Raw genomic sequence first — 19,516 nt, forward strand, 5'->3', positions numbered from 1 at the left:
CCACACACTTCAGTACTGCTGATCTTCTGCTCAGTTCAAGAAAAACGGAGTTTTTAACTTAAAACACCCATGCATTGAATAATCTCATTTTTATAAAGCTTATGTGACTGTGCATTTTTCTTCCTATGGTTCTCTAAGTCTATCTGCATACAGAGGTGTCTGGGATGACACTGAGCGAATGTTGACAATGGTAAGTTACGATGTAATATTCCTTTGCTTTTCCCCCTTTGTACATTTTTGTATTCCTTGAGCATGTATTAGAAAATGTATTATTTTCACAAAAACAACAATGGTTTTTGTTATTTACATTAAGCACGCTCCTTGGCCAACATGGGGCTCAAACTCATAGCCCTGAGATCAAGAGTTGCATGCTGTACTCACTGAGCCAGCCAGGCGCCCTGATGACGTGATTTTTTTTTTTTTTAAGATTTTATTTATTTGACAGAGAGAGATCACAAGTAGGCAGAAGGCAGGCAGAGAGAGAGAGAGAGAGAGAAGGATGCGGGGCTCAATCCCAGGATCCTGGGATCATGACCTGAGCCGAAGGCAGAGGCTTTAACCCACTGAGCCACCCAGGTGCCCCCTGATAACGTGATTTTTAAAAACTCATCTGTTGATACCTAGAGTAGGCAAATACACAGAGTCATCAAGTAGACTAGGGTTTACCAGGGTTGGGAGTCGGGGTGGGGAGTGAAGAAGTATATTTAGTGGGTGCAGAGTTTCTGTTTGGGGTGATGAAAATCTCTGGAAATGGGTAGTGGTGATGGTGCATGTATACTGTGAGTATACTTAACACCACTGGAATGTACGCTTGCAAATGGTTAAATTGGTAAATTGTGGTATATCTCGATTTTACCACAATCATAAAACAAAACAAAACAAAATGAAAAAATCCCTTATCTCCTGTGTTTGCTACGCCTTGGACACTATAATGGTAAACGCCTACATAGCCACGATGGCCAAGGAGTGTGGCTAATGGGCTCACTTTTCCAGCTCTGTATTTGCATATATGACGCCTTAATGATTTAACCCCAGGAAGAGACTGACGCGGGGATATCAGGATCTTAGGCAGGGCCCAAGGAAGAAAAATTGCTAACTAATTTGAGTGGAAGAATGGGCTGGGGTTGAACAGAATCTTTCCTATTGCCCTTGAAAGCCCAGCAGTAGGTTCGGGCTTTCTTTTCCTTTGCAAAACTGGACAAGAAGTTCTGAGCCTTGGAGCTGGCCTTGGATCCCTTTGCTCTGTATCTTCCCCTTCAGCTATGTTTCCCATGTTTGGCCCAGTAATCCAATAACCAATTCCAAATTTATGTCTGTGAGCCTGGCCTGGTGCCTGTCATCTTCCAAGGAAGCACGGTCCCGTACTATGTGCTCTCTCTCTGAGGAAGACGGATCAGCAAATCGTGGACTGCAGACAGGAACTCAGGCCCCACCTCTGGCTTGTCAATTCCAAGCCCCTCGGAACCTCTGTTGAACACTGCTGCCATGGCAACCGTGGGGGAAAACACCTGGCCGGGAGGGAGCCTGCCAAAGCCCACTGTAGCAACAGCGACGAAGAGGGTATTTCCGGGAGAGTCAGTGAGCAATTAGAGACGAAGGGGCCAGATCTGAGCCAGCCAGCTTGAACAGTCTGGAAGTATTTGACCCAGAGTTTAAACCAGAGAGACTGAAAATATAATAATAAAAAAAAAATCATTATAATTGCTTTGTAAGTGCTAAAGCGAAGGACCCTTTTTGAAAGTTCTTTTCTCATTCTTTATTCTGGGGCATGATGACCAACAAGAACGTTGGCCTCCATTCCTGGCCCTTCATGGGGTGTATAATTACAGCAGATCCGCAGAGAGCTCCCAAACACCCTGGCCCGGCCAGGCGGAGACCAGCTGTTTGCACACAGACCTCGAAGGGAGTGATGCCTGCAGACAGTAAAGCATGTTCTCATATTAGCGTCCCGCTCGTAAGCAGGGCTGCACCAAACTGTTAACATAAGTCACAGGAGGCAAAGTGGCTTCCCTGCGTGTGTTTCTCCTCTCTGCTCTCCCCCCACGTCTTTTTTTTTTTTTTTTTTAAGCATGGAGTTTTAAATTTCACGTTCTGTGATCTAACTTCCCATTTCCACTCACAAACAAATGACATCTGGCCACTCTCAACAATAAACTTGGAAAGATGAGACATTTCCTGTTAGTTCTCTATGTAACCCCTGCTTAAACTTTCAAATTCCTGAAAGAATTGCCTGAAAAATAAATGGATCATTAAAAAAACGGGGTGGGGGGGCGGGGAGGGGAGGGACCTGCCACAGGCTCCTTTGACAGTTAATGCTGATCAGTTTTTACCAGCATTTTGGCATTTTTTTTTAAACCATGTTTTAGCGCTGAAAGATTAAAATAGATTTGTTATTCTGCACAACCACCTTATGGAAATAGCAACCGAGAAAGCCTTCCACCGGGCTGTCGGCTCCAACATCGTGGCTGATCACCTAATTCCTTTAAGTGGAGGTAGAAAATATGACTTTAAGGTACTCGGCTGGTTTTTAGCACCCCGCTTAGCCAGCCACGTGATTCCGAAGAAATTGCCTATGTGCAGCTACCCAGCACTCGCCACTCCCTTCAGATCTACGTTGCCAAACCGGAACTTCCTTCCTCATCTTCAATGGCCAGCGGGGCACGTCTTCTTGGAGGCCCTGCCCTTACATCCTGTTCAGCATGAGGGAGTCCGCTTACCCCTCGCCGATCTCCCCAAACCAGCTCCTTTCCCACACTTCCTCTTTCTCTCCGCGGTTCCAGCTCTCTGCAGGACCCAGTGCGAGCAGTGACATCAGGGTGGTGTAAGCCACTCCACCCCTGGAGACAGTGACCCCTGCTAACACACATGTGCCCCTTTGTCCCATTCCTCCAACCACTGACCTCTCTGTGCTCTAACCGCAACCCGGGCGAGTCCAGTGATTTCCTACTAGGTATCCCTCCACCACTTCCTGCCCTCACCCACCTAGAAGGTAACCAGCTCCTCTTTCTAAGGCACCATCGAAATCCGGCATGTTCGTCTCAAAGCCCTGCGATGCATTCTTAATGCTCACACAGGGCAGCGTGGGCGTCATGGGGGTACCAGTCGGCCGTCGCTCTGGGTCCTGCGCCCCAGGGCCCTGCGTGGGGTTGAATGCTCTGCGGTCCTGTGTTGAGACTCTCTGAATGTTGGAGCAAGGAACCCCAATTTCCATTTTGCCTTGAGCCCTGCAAAATAGGTCATCGGTCCTGCTTCCATTGCTTCCATTGCCAAGTCCAGACTCTTCAGCTTGGCATTGAGAACTGTCGCAGTTGGCTGGCCCCTCTCTCTAGTCACACAAGTAGGTCATCAACTCTCTGCTCCAGCCTTTCTGATTGCGGGTCTGTTGAGATGGAACACTCGGGGCTCATTCCCGCTTCACCTTCTTTGCTCATTGAGTTCCTGTCTCCAACCATACCTTCCCTACACCCCTGCCCCTCTCCTGTCAACCCTACTCCTACGTCAATATCTTCCTCCTGCCTAATCGCTCCCTTCACTCCTTTTTCCTAGCAATGATGGTCGGCCTCATCTGACTCTTGGATACTTCTTCTTTGTACTTACTTTTCTCCTTTTACTCCCTGAGCCTTATTCTCCCAACTGGTATGTATTTGGGTTTGGGGAGCATGTCTTATGTGTCAATGCCCTCCTTACAATGTCTCACAGGGTACACGGAGGCTATTTTTCCCTGTTTCTAGTGAGGTGTGAGAATGTCTCTGCTTTAGGGCGCCTGGGTGGCTCAGTCAGTTGAGTGTCTGCTCCAGCCGTGGTTCCAGGGCTCTGGAATCAAGCCATGCATCCACATCCGGCCTCCTGCTCAGCGGGGAATCTGCTTCTCCCTCTCTCTCGGCCCCTCCCCCCAACTCTTTCTCTCTCTCTCTCTCTCTCAAATAAATAAATAAAATTGGGGGAAAAAAAGATTGTCTCTGCTTTATAAATGAGTAACAGACACAAAATGGGTTACAACTTAGCCAAGGGAAGAGTGGAAAACTAGACTATTCCCTGAGTACCTCCATCCATTAATACAATGGTTGTGGAGTGGAGTGCCTGCTTTGGGCACCGCTGTGTTCTGCTCTGAGCAGTAGAGAGGCAGCTGGGGGAGTGGTTGCTAGCTCTCTGGGGGTCCACTACAGTTCTGCTGCTGCACCCACAGAGGCAGGCTCTCCCCCATTCCATGCCACCCTTAGGCTCATGGAGAACATTCTTTAACTCCCAGGTGAGGCCATCCCAGCCATGTCCTCTGGGGTCTTGGTACCCACCTCCTGGTCTCATCTCTCAGATTCCTCAAACACTCTTGCGGGATGGGCTGCCAGCTCTCCGCCTGGGACACGGCTTCTAGGAACAATGGCAGAGTGCTTTCCCCACTCAGGCTCCACTAACTCAGGAAATCTAATTCATAAGGAATTTGCCCAAATCAGTGGTTTCTGCTCCGAGTTCCCTCAAAAGCCCTGTCTTTCCGATCATTCACTCCCTGGGGCAGTGAAGGCCTCCCAGTGGCTGCTTCCTTGGGGTGCAGCGAGGGTTAAGGGGTAGAAGAAATATTGGGAAGCACATTGGTTAGCACTGTAAATCATGTTAACACCTCACACTCCTCTGTTGAACAAATACTAACAACACTCCTTCCACGGGACAAGCCATGTGCAGGCCGCTGGACCGACCCCATTTGCTCCAGCCCGCGCCGGCCCCCGCCCTGTGGGCTGCACAGCACATTCAGACCTTCAGTCTAGAGGCAGGGATTCGAAGTCTCCCCTGCTCTAAGGAAACGCCTCGTCAGCGCATCTGAAAACTGCCGTCCCAAGGGAAATGATTCCTTAGACACAGAGCAAGAGGAACTAATAGGCTTTTTCTTGCAAATACAGATAAAAAGGACAGCTCCTGGTGGGAACAAAAGCCCCAGGGACCACACACTTACAAACACGCACACAAATATGTGTGCTAGGATACTATAATTCCTTTGAGCTGTGATATTCTTCTTCCTTAAAATCCCCTCCTTCAGTTTGTCAGGCGTCAAGCTTTGGAAAACAACGTGGGCGCCTTTCCTTTCCTCATGCCCCTTTTTGAAAGTAAAGGGGGTGGGGAAGGGCAGTCCCTGGTGGCAGGTGTGTTTCGCCTCCCTAGGTTTCCCGTCCCAGGGGCAGGACTGGTTGTCCACGCCAGGGAAAGAAAGGGGAAGAAAATACTGGGCCAGAATGAAGAGCGGGAGCCACACGGCCCAGCCCCCGCGGTCCAGCCGTGGGGTCTCGGGCCGGGGGTCACTGGTGTGGTCAGTGCCAACTGCCTAACCCTTCCTTAGATGGTGCTGAGGAAGGCGCTGCCCAGAAAGATCCTCACAGGGAGGTGGAGGGGACGCGACAACACAGGAGGCCAGCCACATTCTGAGAAGAGCGGAAAAGAGAATTGTGAAACTCCCTAATGGCCCACTACAGAAAAGAGGGATTTGCTTTTCTAATGCCACAGAATCGCATCCGGAAAACACTAATTTTTTAATTCAGATTTATTTATGATCACAAAGGAAAGGCATGTTGATTTCTCATTCTCTGGTGAAGTGTTTTTGATGGTGGGATTTTTTTTTTTAAAAAGATAATATGTCATTTATTAAGCTTCGCATAGAAAAATGACTATTTTTTTTTCATGTTTATTTGGAAAAGGCTGTTTTCTTTCTCAAGAGGTTTTTACCAAACTAAAATCAGAATCCAGCCACGGAGGAAAACAAAAGCATTTGACATTCATCACTACTTGTTGAGTACCCACAGGACCCAGGGCATGGCTGGCACTGCTGCAGGTAAGACAGAGAGCCTGGATCCTCAGGGGACTTGCAGCCCACAGGGGGAGAGAGATAAATGCTCAGACTGAGTGTGAGGAAGGAGGAAGAGATGGCTAGAATTCCTGGAATAGCTTGCATAATTTGACCTGAAACTCTCCAACAGCTCCCATTTTGTTCTGAGCAGAAAGCCAAGTCTCTCAATGGCCTCCAAGGCCCTACTCCATCTGTCTGGCCCCTTTCCTCTGCGGCCCTGTCTCCTCCTCTCTCATTGCTCTCTCTTCCTCGCCTCCCCCTCCCCCCCCGCCCGCCCCGGCCCACAACACACACAGCAACCACACTGGCCTCCTCACCATTCATGCCAGCCTGGGGGCTTTCTCTCTGTCTGGAATATTCCTTGCAGAGATACACTTCCTCCTCCAGGCCTTTATTCAGGTATCACGTTCTCCATAAGGCTTTCTTCCCGCCCTCAACACACTTCATGATTCTTCCCTGCATCACAGACCTCCCAAAAGCACACGAGGTACCCTCAGGGGTCCATGGGCTCACTTTGAGAACTCCTGCATTGGAATTCCAAGGGATACTCATCAATATCCAGCTCTGTTTTAGTGGCTCTGGAGAGGAGTGTCGATCGTTGCATTCAGAAAAGCAGTCAAGTGATTTTAATGATAGGGTTCAAGACCACCCTTTGCAAAAAAAAAAAAAAAGGAAGGGGAGGAAGGAAGGAAGGAAACCATTGAAAGATTTTAAATTGAAGGTGAGAGAATTAGATCAGACCTGCAGTGCAGCCTGGGGACCATACTCCTAACCTCCAAGAGATCATGGTGGTCTAAATCAGGGGCCAGCTAACTACCTCCTCTGAGTGAAATCTGGACCTCCACCTGTTTTTATAAATAAAGTTTTATTAGAACACAGTCACACCTATTCTTTTACATAACTATGGCTGCTTTTGTGCTAGGATCACGGGGTTGAGTAGTTGTAATAGACACTGTATGGTTGGTACAGCAAAAAATCTTTACTATCTCACACTTTTCAGAAAAAGTGTGCCAATCCCTGGTCTAAACCAAAGGCTGGAAAGCAGAGAGAAAAAGCGATCAATATTTAGAGACAAGATCAGATGAATGGATGGGGTGAAGTGAGAGCGGGGAAGAGGACCTGAGCCCACAAGGGTGAGCCCTGGTCTCAACTTCAGACCACGGAGTACAGGCCAGACCGGCGATTATGATACATGTTGCTGGAACATGTATGAGGACAGTCACTATGTTTTGGAACATGCATTCCATATATTCTCCAGGCCTAACACATAGTTTCTTTCTTCTTCTTCTTCTTCTTTCTTAAAAGATTTTATTTATTTATTAGAGAAAGAGAGAGAATGAGCAATGGGGAGTGGCAGAGGGAGAGGGAGAAGCGGACTCCCAGCTGAGCTGGGATCGCAATGTGGGGCTCCATCCCAGGACCCTAGGATCATGACCTGAGCTGAAGGCAGACACTTAACCAACTAAGCCACCCAGGTGCCCCATAACACACAGTTTCATTGTGATTTCTTGTAGTTTGTAGTTTTTCATTCAGATTTCCTGTAGAAAAGGCTGGCCTTTTCCTCTCAGAAATAAGACTAACAACGTTATCAGAGGAACCCTAGGCACAAGTCTAAAATGCATTTTATATATATACACACACATATATAGTGTATTACCTCATTTATTCCCATCACCCAGTGAAAAGGTACAATTATTTTCACTTTACAGATCGGAAAAATGAGGCTTCCAGGCTAAATAAAGTGTCCAGAACCAGTATGAGTCCAGAGTTCTTAATATTGCCCTTTGCAAACATGAAGATTTACTGGGTATTTTTATGGTTTGCAAAAGCGGTTTTTGAAAGACCACTCCCAGTGACAGGTAATGGAGGATTCCATTGTTAATACGTTTCCCTCCAGAGCTGGTCTTACCTTTTGCTTCCTGTTTCAAAATCAGTTTCTGATGCATAACAAAACATGACACTTAATCCCATCTACAGTAACTGAGTATTTTTATTACCAGTTGCTGTGGAGCCTGGCCAAGGTTTATGAAAAGCTAAAGAAAAGAAGTCCCGGCCATGGGTGATTGGATCCCACTGATTGACAGTCTCAGTACCAAAGCAGGAGATCCAAAGCGGAAAACCACGGTGCTTGCCTGTCCGTAGCCTGAGACAGAGCCGGCCACCCCCAGGCTGATGCCAGTCTCACTGACTTTCAGCGCAGACTTCACTTTTGTCACATGAAAGCCCGAGTGCATCTCCAGGCCGGGAGGAAGGAAAACGAAATCTTCATTCGCTCATTCCCTCTATTTCTTTCCCCATCCAGCTAAAGAACACGGCAAAGCTGCTACCCAGCCGTCAAAATGAAGAGAACGGGGTTTATTCATCAGCTGACTTCAAGAAAAACAGTACAGTGATGTCCTGTTCAACTGGAATTACTGTCCTACAAAAGACTGAGACTGAAACCAAAGGAGAGGGTAGCAACAGGAAAATGGTAAAATGATGATTACCATCTTTTTTAAAACCCACAGGAGGTGACAGCTCTAGATGATACCCACTTCCAGATTTGTTGCTGTGAAGAACCTGTTCTAATAAGCGCATAGTTCTTCCCTTCCCTTCCCTGGCCTCCCCCTGCTTCTCATTGCCAAGTGCGGTACAACCCAGCCTCCGTACTGTGGCCCGCAGTCCTCTGATGATCTGGCTCTCGTGTCCATGCTGGCTTCCGTGGGATCCTCAAGACCATGACCCCTCCCCCCTCAAGGCCTTTGATCTGGGGCTTCTCCCAGGTCATGCTCCTGCTCTTGCCTTCATCCTTCTGCTCTTGGCTCCAGCTTGGCTCAAAAAGGCTACCCCGGGGGCCATGCAGTCACTCTCTCAGCGTCCTTGGCGCTCCTCCCCAGCTGCATTAAGATGCTCAGTTGCGTTTTGCGTTATGTACCGGGGACCCTTGAACAGAACAGATTTGAACTACGCGGGTCCACTGAGAGGCAGATTTTTTTTTCAATAGATACAATACTGTACTGTCCATGTACTTTCTCTTTCTTACGGTTTTCTTGATAACGTTTTCTTAGCTGACCTTATTGTCAGAATATAGTATATGATGCATGTAACATACAAGATACGTGTCAGCGGACTGTTTCTGTTATTGGTCAGCCTTCTGGTCGACAGCAGGCCACTAGGAGTTCTTAAGCCTTGCCACCATTAGTAGTTCTTAAGTTCTTTTGGCTCTCCCCCAACTTTGTCTCTCATTTTTTCCATAAGCTCTTCTTCTTCTTTTTTTTTTTTTTAAGATTTATTTATTTATTTGTTTGTTTGACACAAAGAGAGAGAGATCACAAGTAGGCAGAGAGGTAGGCAGAAAGAGAGGAGGAAGCAAGCTCCCTGCCAAGCAGAGAGCCCGATGTGGGGCTCGATCCCAGGACCCTGAGATCATGACCTGAGCTGAAGACAGAGACTTAACCCACTGAGCCACCCAGGCATCCCTCCATAAGCTCTTCTTTCAAGTTCTTCTTTGCCCGAGTCAAGTTTATATCTGACTCAGGCTAAAGAGCCAACGGGCATAGCATCCCCTGATGGAAACCAGAACTACCCCTCATGCAATAACACCAGCCCAGATGAAAAGCCCCAGTGGCCCGAGGCCCTTCCCACCAGTTCTTGCCCCATCCGACTCATGCCTGTTCAATGGCTGTGGAGGAGCCCGTGGAGGGATTGACAGTTACCCCTTCATTATAATACTGAACTCTCCACCCAAAGAGGAGCACAAGCCTCATTTACATAACACACAGTGTGTGAATAGGCATGCTTCCCTAAGGCACATGTGCAACCTTAAGCCCACCTGCATGTATGATGATACTCTCCCCTTCCTAAATATTCAATCTTGCCCTAAATACAAGGAACCCATTCACCCTTGCTTGAGGAGTCATGGTTTTGGAACTTACTGCCTGTCATCTCCTTACTTGCTGCAAATGAAGTTCCCTTTGTGCAATGACTACTTGGTGTGGTTTTTGTGACTCATCAAGGAGCGAACTCACGTGACTGGGGTTACGGTAGGTTATGGTATATAGTATATGGTATATGGTATATGGAAGAAGATAGGGGCAGCATTTCAAATCACTGGGGAGAAGGCAGATTATTCAATAAATGGACACATGAAAGAGACTAAAATCACCATCTCCCATCATATACACCCACTTAAGACCTCCAACCTTCCCAAAATTCGAGATGGATTTAAGACCTAAATGTAAAATTATGAGAAGAAAATGTAGAAATTATCATTACGACTCTATGTGAAAGATAAGTTACTTAGAATGCTTGTAAATCATTAAGAGACAAATAATCCAATTTTAAAATGGTTAAAGAATATGAGCAGTAGTTTTTTTGTTTTTTTAAAGATTTTATTTATTTATTTGACACACAGAGATCACAAGTAGGCAGAGAGGCAGGCAGAGAGAGAGGAGAAAGCAGGCTCCCTACTGAGCAGAAAGCCCGGTGCGGGGCTCGATCCCAGGACCCTGAGACCACGACCCGAGCCAAAGATAGAAGCCTCAGCCCACTGAGCTACCCAGGCGCCCCGAGCAGTAGTTTTTTAAAAGAGGATCTGTAAATGGCCAATAAACATATAAGAAGTCACTCCATCTCATTAGCACACAGGGAAATGTAAATCAAAACAAGGAGGACCTATGTTGTTATTGTGTGGTGACAGATAGAACCCACACTCGTGGTGAGCAGAGCATAACATTAGACTTGTGGAATCACTATGTTATAGAGGTGAAACTAATGTAACATTGTGTCAACTGTACTTTAATAAAAAAGCAAACACACAAACAAACAAAAACCAGATGGACTGAAGTCATCCCTATGGGACTGGCAATATTTAAGCGGGATGGGGTCTAGTGTGGTGAAGATGTGGAGTAAGAGAGACCTTAGAGTGCTGTGACTGTAGATTAGATTAGTCTCACCTGGTCCTCAGGGGCAACAATTTAACTGTATCTCTTATAACTCAGAGGTCCTACCGCAGGACCAGCCATTACACTTGTAGGTATCTTCTCTAGAGAAACACTTGTGCCTCCCCACAAGGAGGCATACGCAAGAGAGCCAGTGCAGCACGGCTTGCAAATGTGAGAACTATAAAAGTATACAGCAAAAGGGGGAATGCCTAAATAAAACAACACACAGGACATTCAGAGAAATGAATCACATCCATATGGATGAACCACCAGAGATAACCCCCCAAACATACTGCTTGGCGATAAAAGCAACTTTCAGATTAGATGTAGAGGGTGGTAATCATTTATATAAAAACACCTACATGAAACAAGACTGTGCCTTTTCCAGGGGTGCATATAAATGTATGTAAAGTGTTAAAAGTTGTCTGGAGGTATGCCCACCGGCTCATACCTGGGGTTTCTTCTAGAGAGAGAAGGTAGTGAGATTGTGGAAAGGTGGCTGAGGAGGGTATGAGCTATCCAGTTCTGATTCTGCACCCAGTTCTAATCAGTGGGGTTTTCCCCACTGTCAGGCAATTAACTCGATTCAGTTCTGACACTGTGTACATAGGGTCAGACCCCACAGGTCAAGCGTTCAGTCCTACAAGACTGCTACCCCCCCGCCCCGCCCTGCAACTTCAGATGGCAGTAGCAAGTGCACATTGTCCTCTGTGCTTCTGATCGTCAGGCTACAGAATCTCCGATCTCAGTTCTCTGAACGCTATCCCTTTGGGTTTTTATGGAGGCTTCACTGCAGAGGCACAATTGACTAAATCATTGGCCGTTGGTGATTAGATTCGATCTCCAGCCCCTTCACTTCTGCCCAGAAGTCAGGAGGTGGGGCTGAATGTTCCAACCCTCTAATCACATGCTTAATTCCCGGGGCAACTAGCCCCCATCCTTAGGTTACCTAGTGGCTTTCCAAAAGTCACCTTATTAGCATGCTAGACACCTTTATCCCTCTCATCACTTAGGAAATTCCAAGGGTTTTAGGAGCTCTGCGCCAGAACTAAAGACAAGGACAAATCACAGTATCACAGCAGTTCTCTGAGTTTTTGGTATCTATCATCTGTCTTCTGTGTAATTGACACAATTAAAAAAATAATTTTCACTTAAGAAAATAAACTGCTCCTCAATGAGTAAAGTACCGACATGGAGAGTAAGCCATTAGACAATTTTATAAGAATTTAACAATGTCCCAACATCCAAGCTCATGATCAGTGGGTTCATCTCAATAAAGAGGGCATAGGCCATATGTTGAGCTCAGTGAGTGCTGCCTCCAGTTGGTGGCAGAAGAGGAAGGCAGAGGGATTCCAAATGAGGGAATGATTCATGATGTCGCTGGTTGGAAGATTGAGGGGGTTACCTGAGAAGGAACGTGAACGGCCTCTAGAAGCTGGTCTTGGCTGACCTTCAGCAAGAAATGGGACATTCAGTCCTACGACCACAAGGAGCTAAATTCTGTGAACAACCTGAATGAGCCTGGAAGCAATTCTTTTCCGGAGCTTTGAGATTAGTCCAGCTGACAGCTGGGTTTCAGCCTAGAGATACCCTAGGCCTAGACCCCAGCGGGGCCCACCTGGCCTTCTGACCTTCAGAAGCATATGCTAACACGTGGGTATTATTGAACAATAACAACAACAACAACAACAAAGCCAGGGTCAATAGGTTTTCTTGGGATGGGTCTTCTGCCTGTAAATCGGAAAGGTAGTACTTAAGATCTCCTCCTTCCGCTGTTTTTCTTTTAAGACTGTGGTTCTTAGCTAACTTGGAGAGGGGAGGGTGTTATCTTTCCAGGAGACTATTGAAACAGTTTTCAGGGGGAAAAAAAATATCTGTGGGTATTTGAGGTTGTCACAAAGACTAGGAATCTCTCTGGCCATTTGCTGTAAGCACTGAAGAAGCCAAACACTAAACCACAGGCACAGACCGTCCTATGAACGATCCTGCCAGCTGAGAAACATTGTCTTTATATGCGTCAGACTGAACCTCATATGTGTAAAAAGGTTTAAGGTTTACTGGGTTTTTTTTTGTTGTTTTTTTTTACAAACTTAACATTTGTTGTTGAGGGATTATTCCACATTTCCATGTGGGCTGCTCTTCTGTACGGATAGGACATCAACATTATCTAAGACTCACTAATGGGTGAGCCAAGCTTGCACTTTGCTCAAAATCAATAGGTAGGAGAAAGGGTTAGTGCCATTGGTGGCCAGTATCACACTGAGCTTACAGCCTTGTTGACTTGTGGGTTGCTGCAAATTTATGAGGAAAGCCATAGTCAGGGCATCAAACAATGAGCTGCTGCTTCTGGTGTAAGAGATTTGTTACTGAGTACATGTTACTGGGAATGGAAACTGGAGTCTGGAGAAGGCACCGTGATACCCCGGGGTGCAGGGCAGTGTGTTGGCAGCCTAAACTCAGCCCCACAATAACTCAGTCCTCACAGACAGTCGGGCCAGAGAGATTTATGGACCCCAAGGAACGCATGCGACCAAGGCTGCTCAAAGGAGGCAATACATTGTGAGATTCTGACTGTCAAATAACATGTTGGGGTTTCTTCAGTGGTCCCAAGACTTAGAGATTACCTCTTTAACACATCAATAACTTAGCCTCTGGTTAGCAAGGTTCACTGGGGCATGACTAATCAGAGGATGAAAGTGTCTTTGTGGGGATTAACTTTAATGAAAAGAAAAGGGATAGTTATTTGGGGAGTTTGAAATCTTCCATAAATCAAAGCGAACACTGACAAAGCAGGTTCATAAGGTAAGAATGAAGCCATTGTGGGGAAAATTAAGGACCAGCTACTTTTTATATAAATCACAGGTCAGGTCTACATTGGTTGAGGATTCCATGGGAACAGGACCATTTAAAACTTCTTCAGGTGTAAAGGAATGATATTTGGGGAAAGCTTAGCCCTCCTTAAGGAAAACCAGATGGCCCTTGTCCTTGTTAACTCTTTCCACTGATTTAGGATTATCTGGCAATGGGCTCCTTGAATATTTGAGGGCGCAATCCCCACTTATTCCAAATTCAGCTCTCAAAGTACATCTTGAACCCATTCCTTACCAAGGGGCCCTATAATTTAAAGCCTATCCAGGAAATCATGGAAATGACTCCATGCAGCCCACCAATCACCTAAGAAGGATGATTCTGTGTCCCACTGAGAGTTTAGGCATTAAAGTCATAAGAATGAGCCAGAGGTGGATTCTGCTGTAAGCAAGTAACTAAAGTTTACTCCACGAGTAACAGGGAGAATTGACTTTATATCTCTCCCGATGTGATGCATTGCAAAGGACTTAACATCAACAGTGTTGTGTTGCTGCCAAAACTGTATAACCTGCTTCTGATCATGGGGAAACTACCAGATAAACCCAAGCTGAGTGAAATTCTACCAAACTGATGTGTTCTCTTAAACTTTTTTTTTTTTTTTTTTTTTTTTTTTTTTTTTTTTTTGTAGAAGACAAAGAAATTCTGAATGGCCATTCCAGATTAAAGAGCTATGACAACAAAATGTAATGCATCATCCTGGACTGGATTCTTGTCAAGACAGAAGTATTGCTAGAAACAATATTGGGACGATTATTGAAATGTCTTTTAGTAACAGTAATGTATCAGTGTTAAATTTTCTGAATTTCATAGTTATATATAGTTATGTAAAAGATTTCCCTAGTTTCTAAGAAAGAGAAACATTTTATGGTTAAAGTTCATGATATTTGTAACTTATTCTCAAAAGGTTGAGAAAAAAATTATATATGAAATCCATGTGTGTTTGTATGTATCAATTCACGGAATTTGATTTAACTACCTAATGGCATCACCATCAACATCTCAGGCTCCTTCCATTTCTTTGCATTGCCCCTGCTGGACTGGCTTCGCCTTTGTGCCTTTTTTTTTTTTTAAGATTTTATTTATGTATTTGGCAGATAGATCACAAGTAGGCAGAGAGGCAGGCAGAGAGAGAGAGGAGGAAACAGACTCCCCGCTGAGCAGAGAGCCTGATCCGGGGCTTGATCCCAGGACGCTGGGATCAGGACCTGAGCCAAAGGCAGAGACTTTAACCCACTGAGTCACCCAGGTGCCCCCACCTTCATGCTTTTATTGCAACTATTCCAGGTGGTGTATCCAGATAAGACAATGCCTAAAAGGAAGAAATAGCATCTAGTCCCATAGTGAGTCTCTCCTTTCTCATGGGAGAGATGTAACTTTCTCGGCAGTTGCTTACAGATGTCCTCCCATATTTCACTAGACAGAATTGGCTTGTGTTTGGGTCTTGGATCATCATCCAAAGGCAGACGGAATTAACTAGTTGGTTGGACTAACTGGTCTAGCCTACTCATCTGCGGTTAAACAGATTTCAGGAAGTTGACCATAATATATTTGTAGTCAGGGTTCTCTAGAGAAACAGAAAAATGTATATAGAGAGATACGTAAGAGGAGATGTATTATAGGAATTGGCTCATATAGTGATGGAGGTCAAAAAGTCTCAGTCAGCCGTCTAGAGGCTGGAGACCCGGTAACGCCAATGGTATAATTCAGTCTAAGTCCAAAGGCCTGCGAACCAGGAGCTCCCCTGTCCAAGAGCAGGGGATTTGCCCTTCCTCGGCCTTTTTGTGGATTGGATGCCTGTACATATAGGTGAAGGTAATCTTTTTACTCAGTTTACTGTAGAATCTCTTCCAGAAAAAACCTCACAGACACAACCAGGAATGGTGCCAGCTATCTGGGTATCCCCTGGCCCAGTCAAGCTGACACGTAATACTAACCATCACAGTATTCTTTACCTCTAAGGGGAATCTACTTTGGAAAGTAATTTTTTTTCAGATACCACAGGAGGGTTCATAAATATTAAAGCCTCACATACATTTCTCCTCCTTCTAAATCAACATTGGTTACTTCTACCTTCACCAATGAAATAGCTCCTTTGTTGACTGCTCTAAGAAATAGTCTGAAAGGAAATACCACACAGCCCTAAAAGGGGGAGTGGATGTCTCTAGAGTTTTTTACTTTAAGTATACGTTCATTCATTCATTCACATATACATATGTGTGTGTGTATGTATATATACATATGTATATATACATACACACACACATATATATGTGTGTGTATGTATAAATATATATATATTCAACAAATATTTATTAAGCACCTACTATATTCCAGGCTCAGGAATAATAATGAAAAGCTGTAGTCTCTGCTTATAAAGAATGTACACTGTGGTGGAAAAACAGACATCCTAACAAGTATAATAAATGTCACTAATGGTAAGAATCAGAAGGAAAGACTGTTAAAGATGGGTGACATCATAAAGGAAAATTGCAACTATCTCAGATACTTGGGGTTCTCATGACATTAATCATGCCATAAAATATAGGCAAGATAACCATCTTGTGTAGCATGTGTTGCAAGTGTCATCCTTTTGTTTCTTTTATGGGATTAAAATAAAATTCCTATATATATTCATATTTTACAGCAGTTTAGTCCTTTCAAATAAAAAGTTAAGTGTTGGTTTTCAACCCTGACACTCTATTCCCTAAGAAGTCTTACAACACAGAAATTCATTTTAAACTATGCTTGTAGATTTTCTCCATCCAATTCCACTGGCTACTGTTAATAGTTAAAGGGGAGAGACTCTTTAGGCTTGGTTATTGATGAGCGAACATATAAGACTTACTATTTGCCAGACACTAAGTGCTTTACATATATCACTCATTTATTCCTTGCAGCAACTTTATGATATAGAGTAAGGAAACTGGGCTAGGAAGGATTAAATAACTTGCTCAAGGTCACAGGGCAGTAAGTGATAAAGATGGGATTCAAAAAAAGTTGGCCTGGCTTCAGAGTGCATGCTTAGTTCTGCTAGGCAGTAGAGGTATGTGACCATGGGAGCTGATCTCAAGGCATATTTCAGTACCATACTCCGTTGCTCCCCTAATTCATTTCTACATATGTGTCAAGTACGTATGAAGGCAAAATCCAGGTTATTCACAGAATATTATGAGTCAAAAAAAAGAGATCACAGGGAAATATAAATTAGAAAGTATCTTGAACTGAGCCAACCTGGAAAAATATGCCATATCAGAATTTTAGTCACAACCAAAGCATGCTGGCAGAGTAATTTATGGATTTTAACACTTACATTGAAAAGGAAGAAAACTGGGTGCCTAGGTGGCTCAGTTGTCAAGCATCTGCCTTCGGCTCAGGTCATGATCCCAGGGCCCTGGGGTGGAGCCCAACATCCCTTTCCCTGCTCAGCAAGAGGCCTGCTTCTCCCTTTCTCACTCCCCCTGCTTGTGTTCCCTCTCTCACTGTGTGCTTCTCCGTCAAATAAATGAATAAAATCTTAAAAAAAAAAAAAAAGGAAAGGAAAAAAAACCCTAAAAAATGGTAACTTAATTTTGTATCTTAAAAAGCCAATTCAAGCCAAAAGTAAGTCCAGGGTAAAAAAAAAAAAAAAAAAAAAAGAAGCTCAGAGTAGAAATTAACAAATAGAAAAGAGAAAATTAATAGAAGAAATCAAGGAAACCAAAGTTGGTCTTCCAAAAAGACCCAGAAATTTGAGAAAATTTTAACAAAAATGACCAAGGGATTAAAAAAAACAAAGGAGAGAAAGCACAAAATACCAAAATTAAAACTGTAAGTGGTATCATACCTAGAGAACCTACAGAAATTAAAAGTCTTTTAAGGGAACATTATGAACAACTTCATGCCAACAAATTAGATGATTTAGATGAAGTAGTCAAATTCCTAAAATGACTATTAAATTCCTAAAAATTATTAAAACAGATTCAAGAAGAAATTTTTAAAAATCTTAATAGAATTATAAAGTGTAAAGAAAATAAACTAGGAACTAAATATCATTACATAAAGTAAAGCTCACGGTCAAATGACTTTGTTAGCAAACTGTATCAACATTTAAAAAACAAATACCAACCCTACCCAAAGTCCTTCAGAAAAATAAAGAAGGAGAAAACAACTATTAACTAATTCACCGAGGACAGTATTAATCTGATACCAAGGCCGGATAAATACATCACAAGAAAAAAAGAACTAAACAAACCAATATCCCTTATGAACAGACATAAAAATATTTAACATAATATTAGTTAACTGATTCCAGAAACATACTAAAAGAATTATGCACCCTGGGCAAGTGGGATTTATCCCAGGAATGCAAGATTGGTTTAACAACCCAAAATCAAATAATTCATGTAATATGTAAGTAGAAGACTGGACAAAGATCACATGACCATCACAGCAGACTGAGCACTTGACTAAATCCAATGCCCATTAATGATGAAAACTCTTGACAAACTAGGTATAGAAAGAATGTCCTCAGTCTGATAAAGGCACCAACAAAAACTAACAGCATGCTTTTTAGTTAGTGCCAAAAAACTGAATGCTTTCCCCCTAAGATTGGGAATAATGCTAAGCTAAATAAGCCAGTCAAAGACAAATGCCATATGATTTCACTCATATGTGGAATTTAAGAAACAAAACAAAGAAAAAAGAGACAAACCAAAAAGTACTCTTAACTGTGGAGACCAAACGGATGGTTACCAGAGAGAGGGGTGGGAGGGAGGAGGGGTATGAGGATTAGAGAGCACATTTGTCACGATGAGGACCGAGTTATGTATAGAATTGTTGAGTCACTATATTATGCCCCTAAAACTAATATAACACTGTGTGTTAACTACACTGGAATTTTTAAAAAAAAATTAATTGAAAAAACATACTTGTAAGGAAAGAAAAAAAATGTTAATTAAAATTTTTGAAAAAAGGCTGGGAATAATGCAATACAGTCTGCTGTCACCACTTCTGTTCAAATGAAGGTTGTAGCCAGTGCAGTAAGACATGACAAATAAAATACAGACTGGGAAGGAAGAGACAAAACTCTCCTTGTTTGCAAGCATTCGTATGGAAATGCGAAGGACCTAAAACAAATTTTTAAAAATCTTAATAGAAATTTTGAAATTTCTTTGAAAAGCTTTGAAATTTCCTTGAAAAGGTTTGAAAATATCAAAGCTTGCTATGTAAAGCTTAATCTTAAAAATTATTATATGAAAGCTACAGCAGTCAAGAATACATGGTATTGGCATAATGATGAACATACAGATCAACAGAACAGAAAAGAAATTCGACAAATAAACCCTTACATATACGGTCAATTGATTTTTGAAATGTGTCAAAGCAATTCAGTGGGGGAAAGCATCGGCTTTTCAAGAATTGGTACCGGGCCAGTAGAATATCTAAATGCAAACACATGAATTTAGACCTTTATGCAACTCACAAACATTAACTCAAAGTGGATGATAGATACACTAATATGTAAGAGCTGAGCCTATAAAATCTCCAGAAGAAAACATATGAGAAAATCTTTTTGACTTGGGATTTTGAAAAGATTCATAAATAGGTCACCAAAAACATGATCCAACTGTTATAAAAAATACAAATAAAGAAAGAACGTGAGCCATAAAAGAAAAATATTGGCAAATTGGTCTACATCCAGAATATATAAAGAACTCTTAAAACTCAACAATAAGAAGCAACTGAAATGTCCATCAATGGATGAAAGGATAATGAAAGGGCTCCTGGGTGGCTCAGTCAACTAAGTGTCTCCTTTCAGCTCAGGTCATGATCCCAGGGTCCTTGGATCGAGCCCCACATTGGGCTGCTCAGCTGGGGATCCTGCTTCTCCCTCTCCCTCTACTTGCTGCTCTGCCTA

The 19,516-nt window shown here is 43.6% G+C and overlaps 1 long non-coding RNA gene across 1 annotated transcript; it reads left to right on the top strand.

Moving 5' to 3' along the window:
- Positions 1-5,241: 5,241 nt before the first annotated feature.
- Positions 5,242-14,373, top strand: LOC116575218. Its single transcript, XR_004279654.1, has 3 exons — positions 5,242-5,815; positions 8,133-8,300; positions 14,249-14,373. It is a non-coding gene; the product is annotated as an uncharacterized LOC116575218 (long non-coding RNA).
- The last annotated feature ends 5,143 nt before the right edge of the window (positions 14,374-19,516 follow it).

Source organism: Mustela erminea, chromosome 16, assembly GCF_009829155.1.
Source record: "Mustela erminea isolate mMusErm1 chromosome 16, mMusErm1.Pri, whole genome shotgun sequence".
Taxonomy (NCBI): Eukaryota; Metazoa; Chordata; class Mammalia; order Carnivora; family Mustelidae; genus Mustela; species Mustela erminea.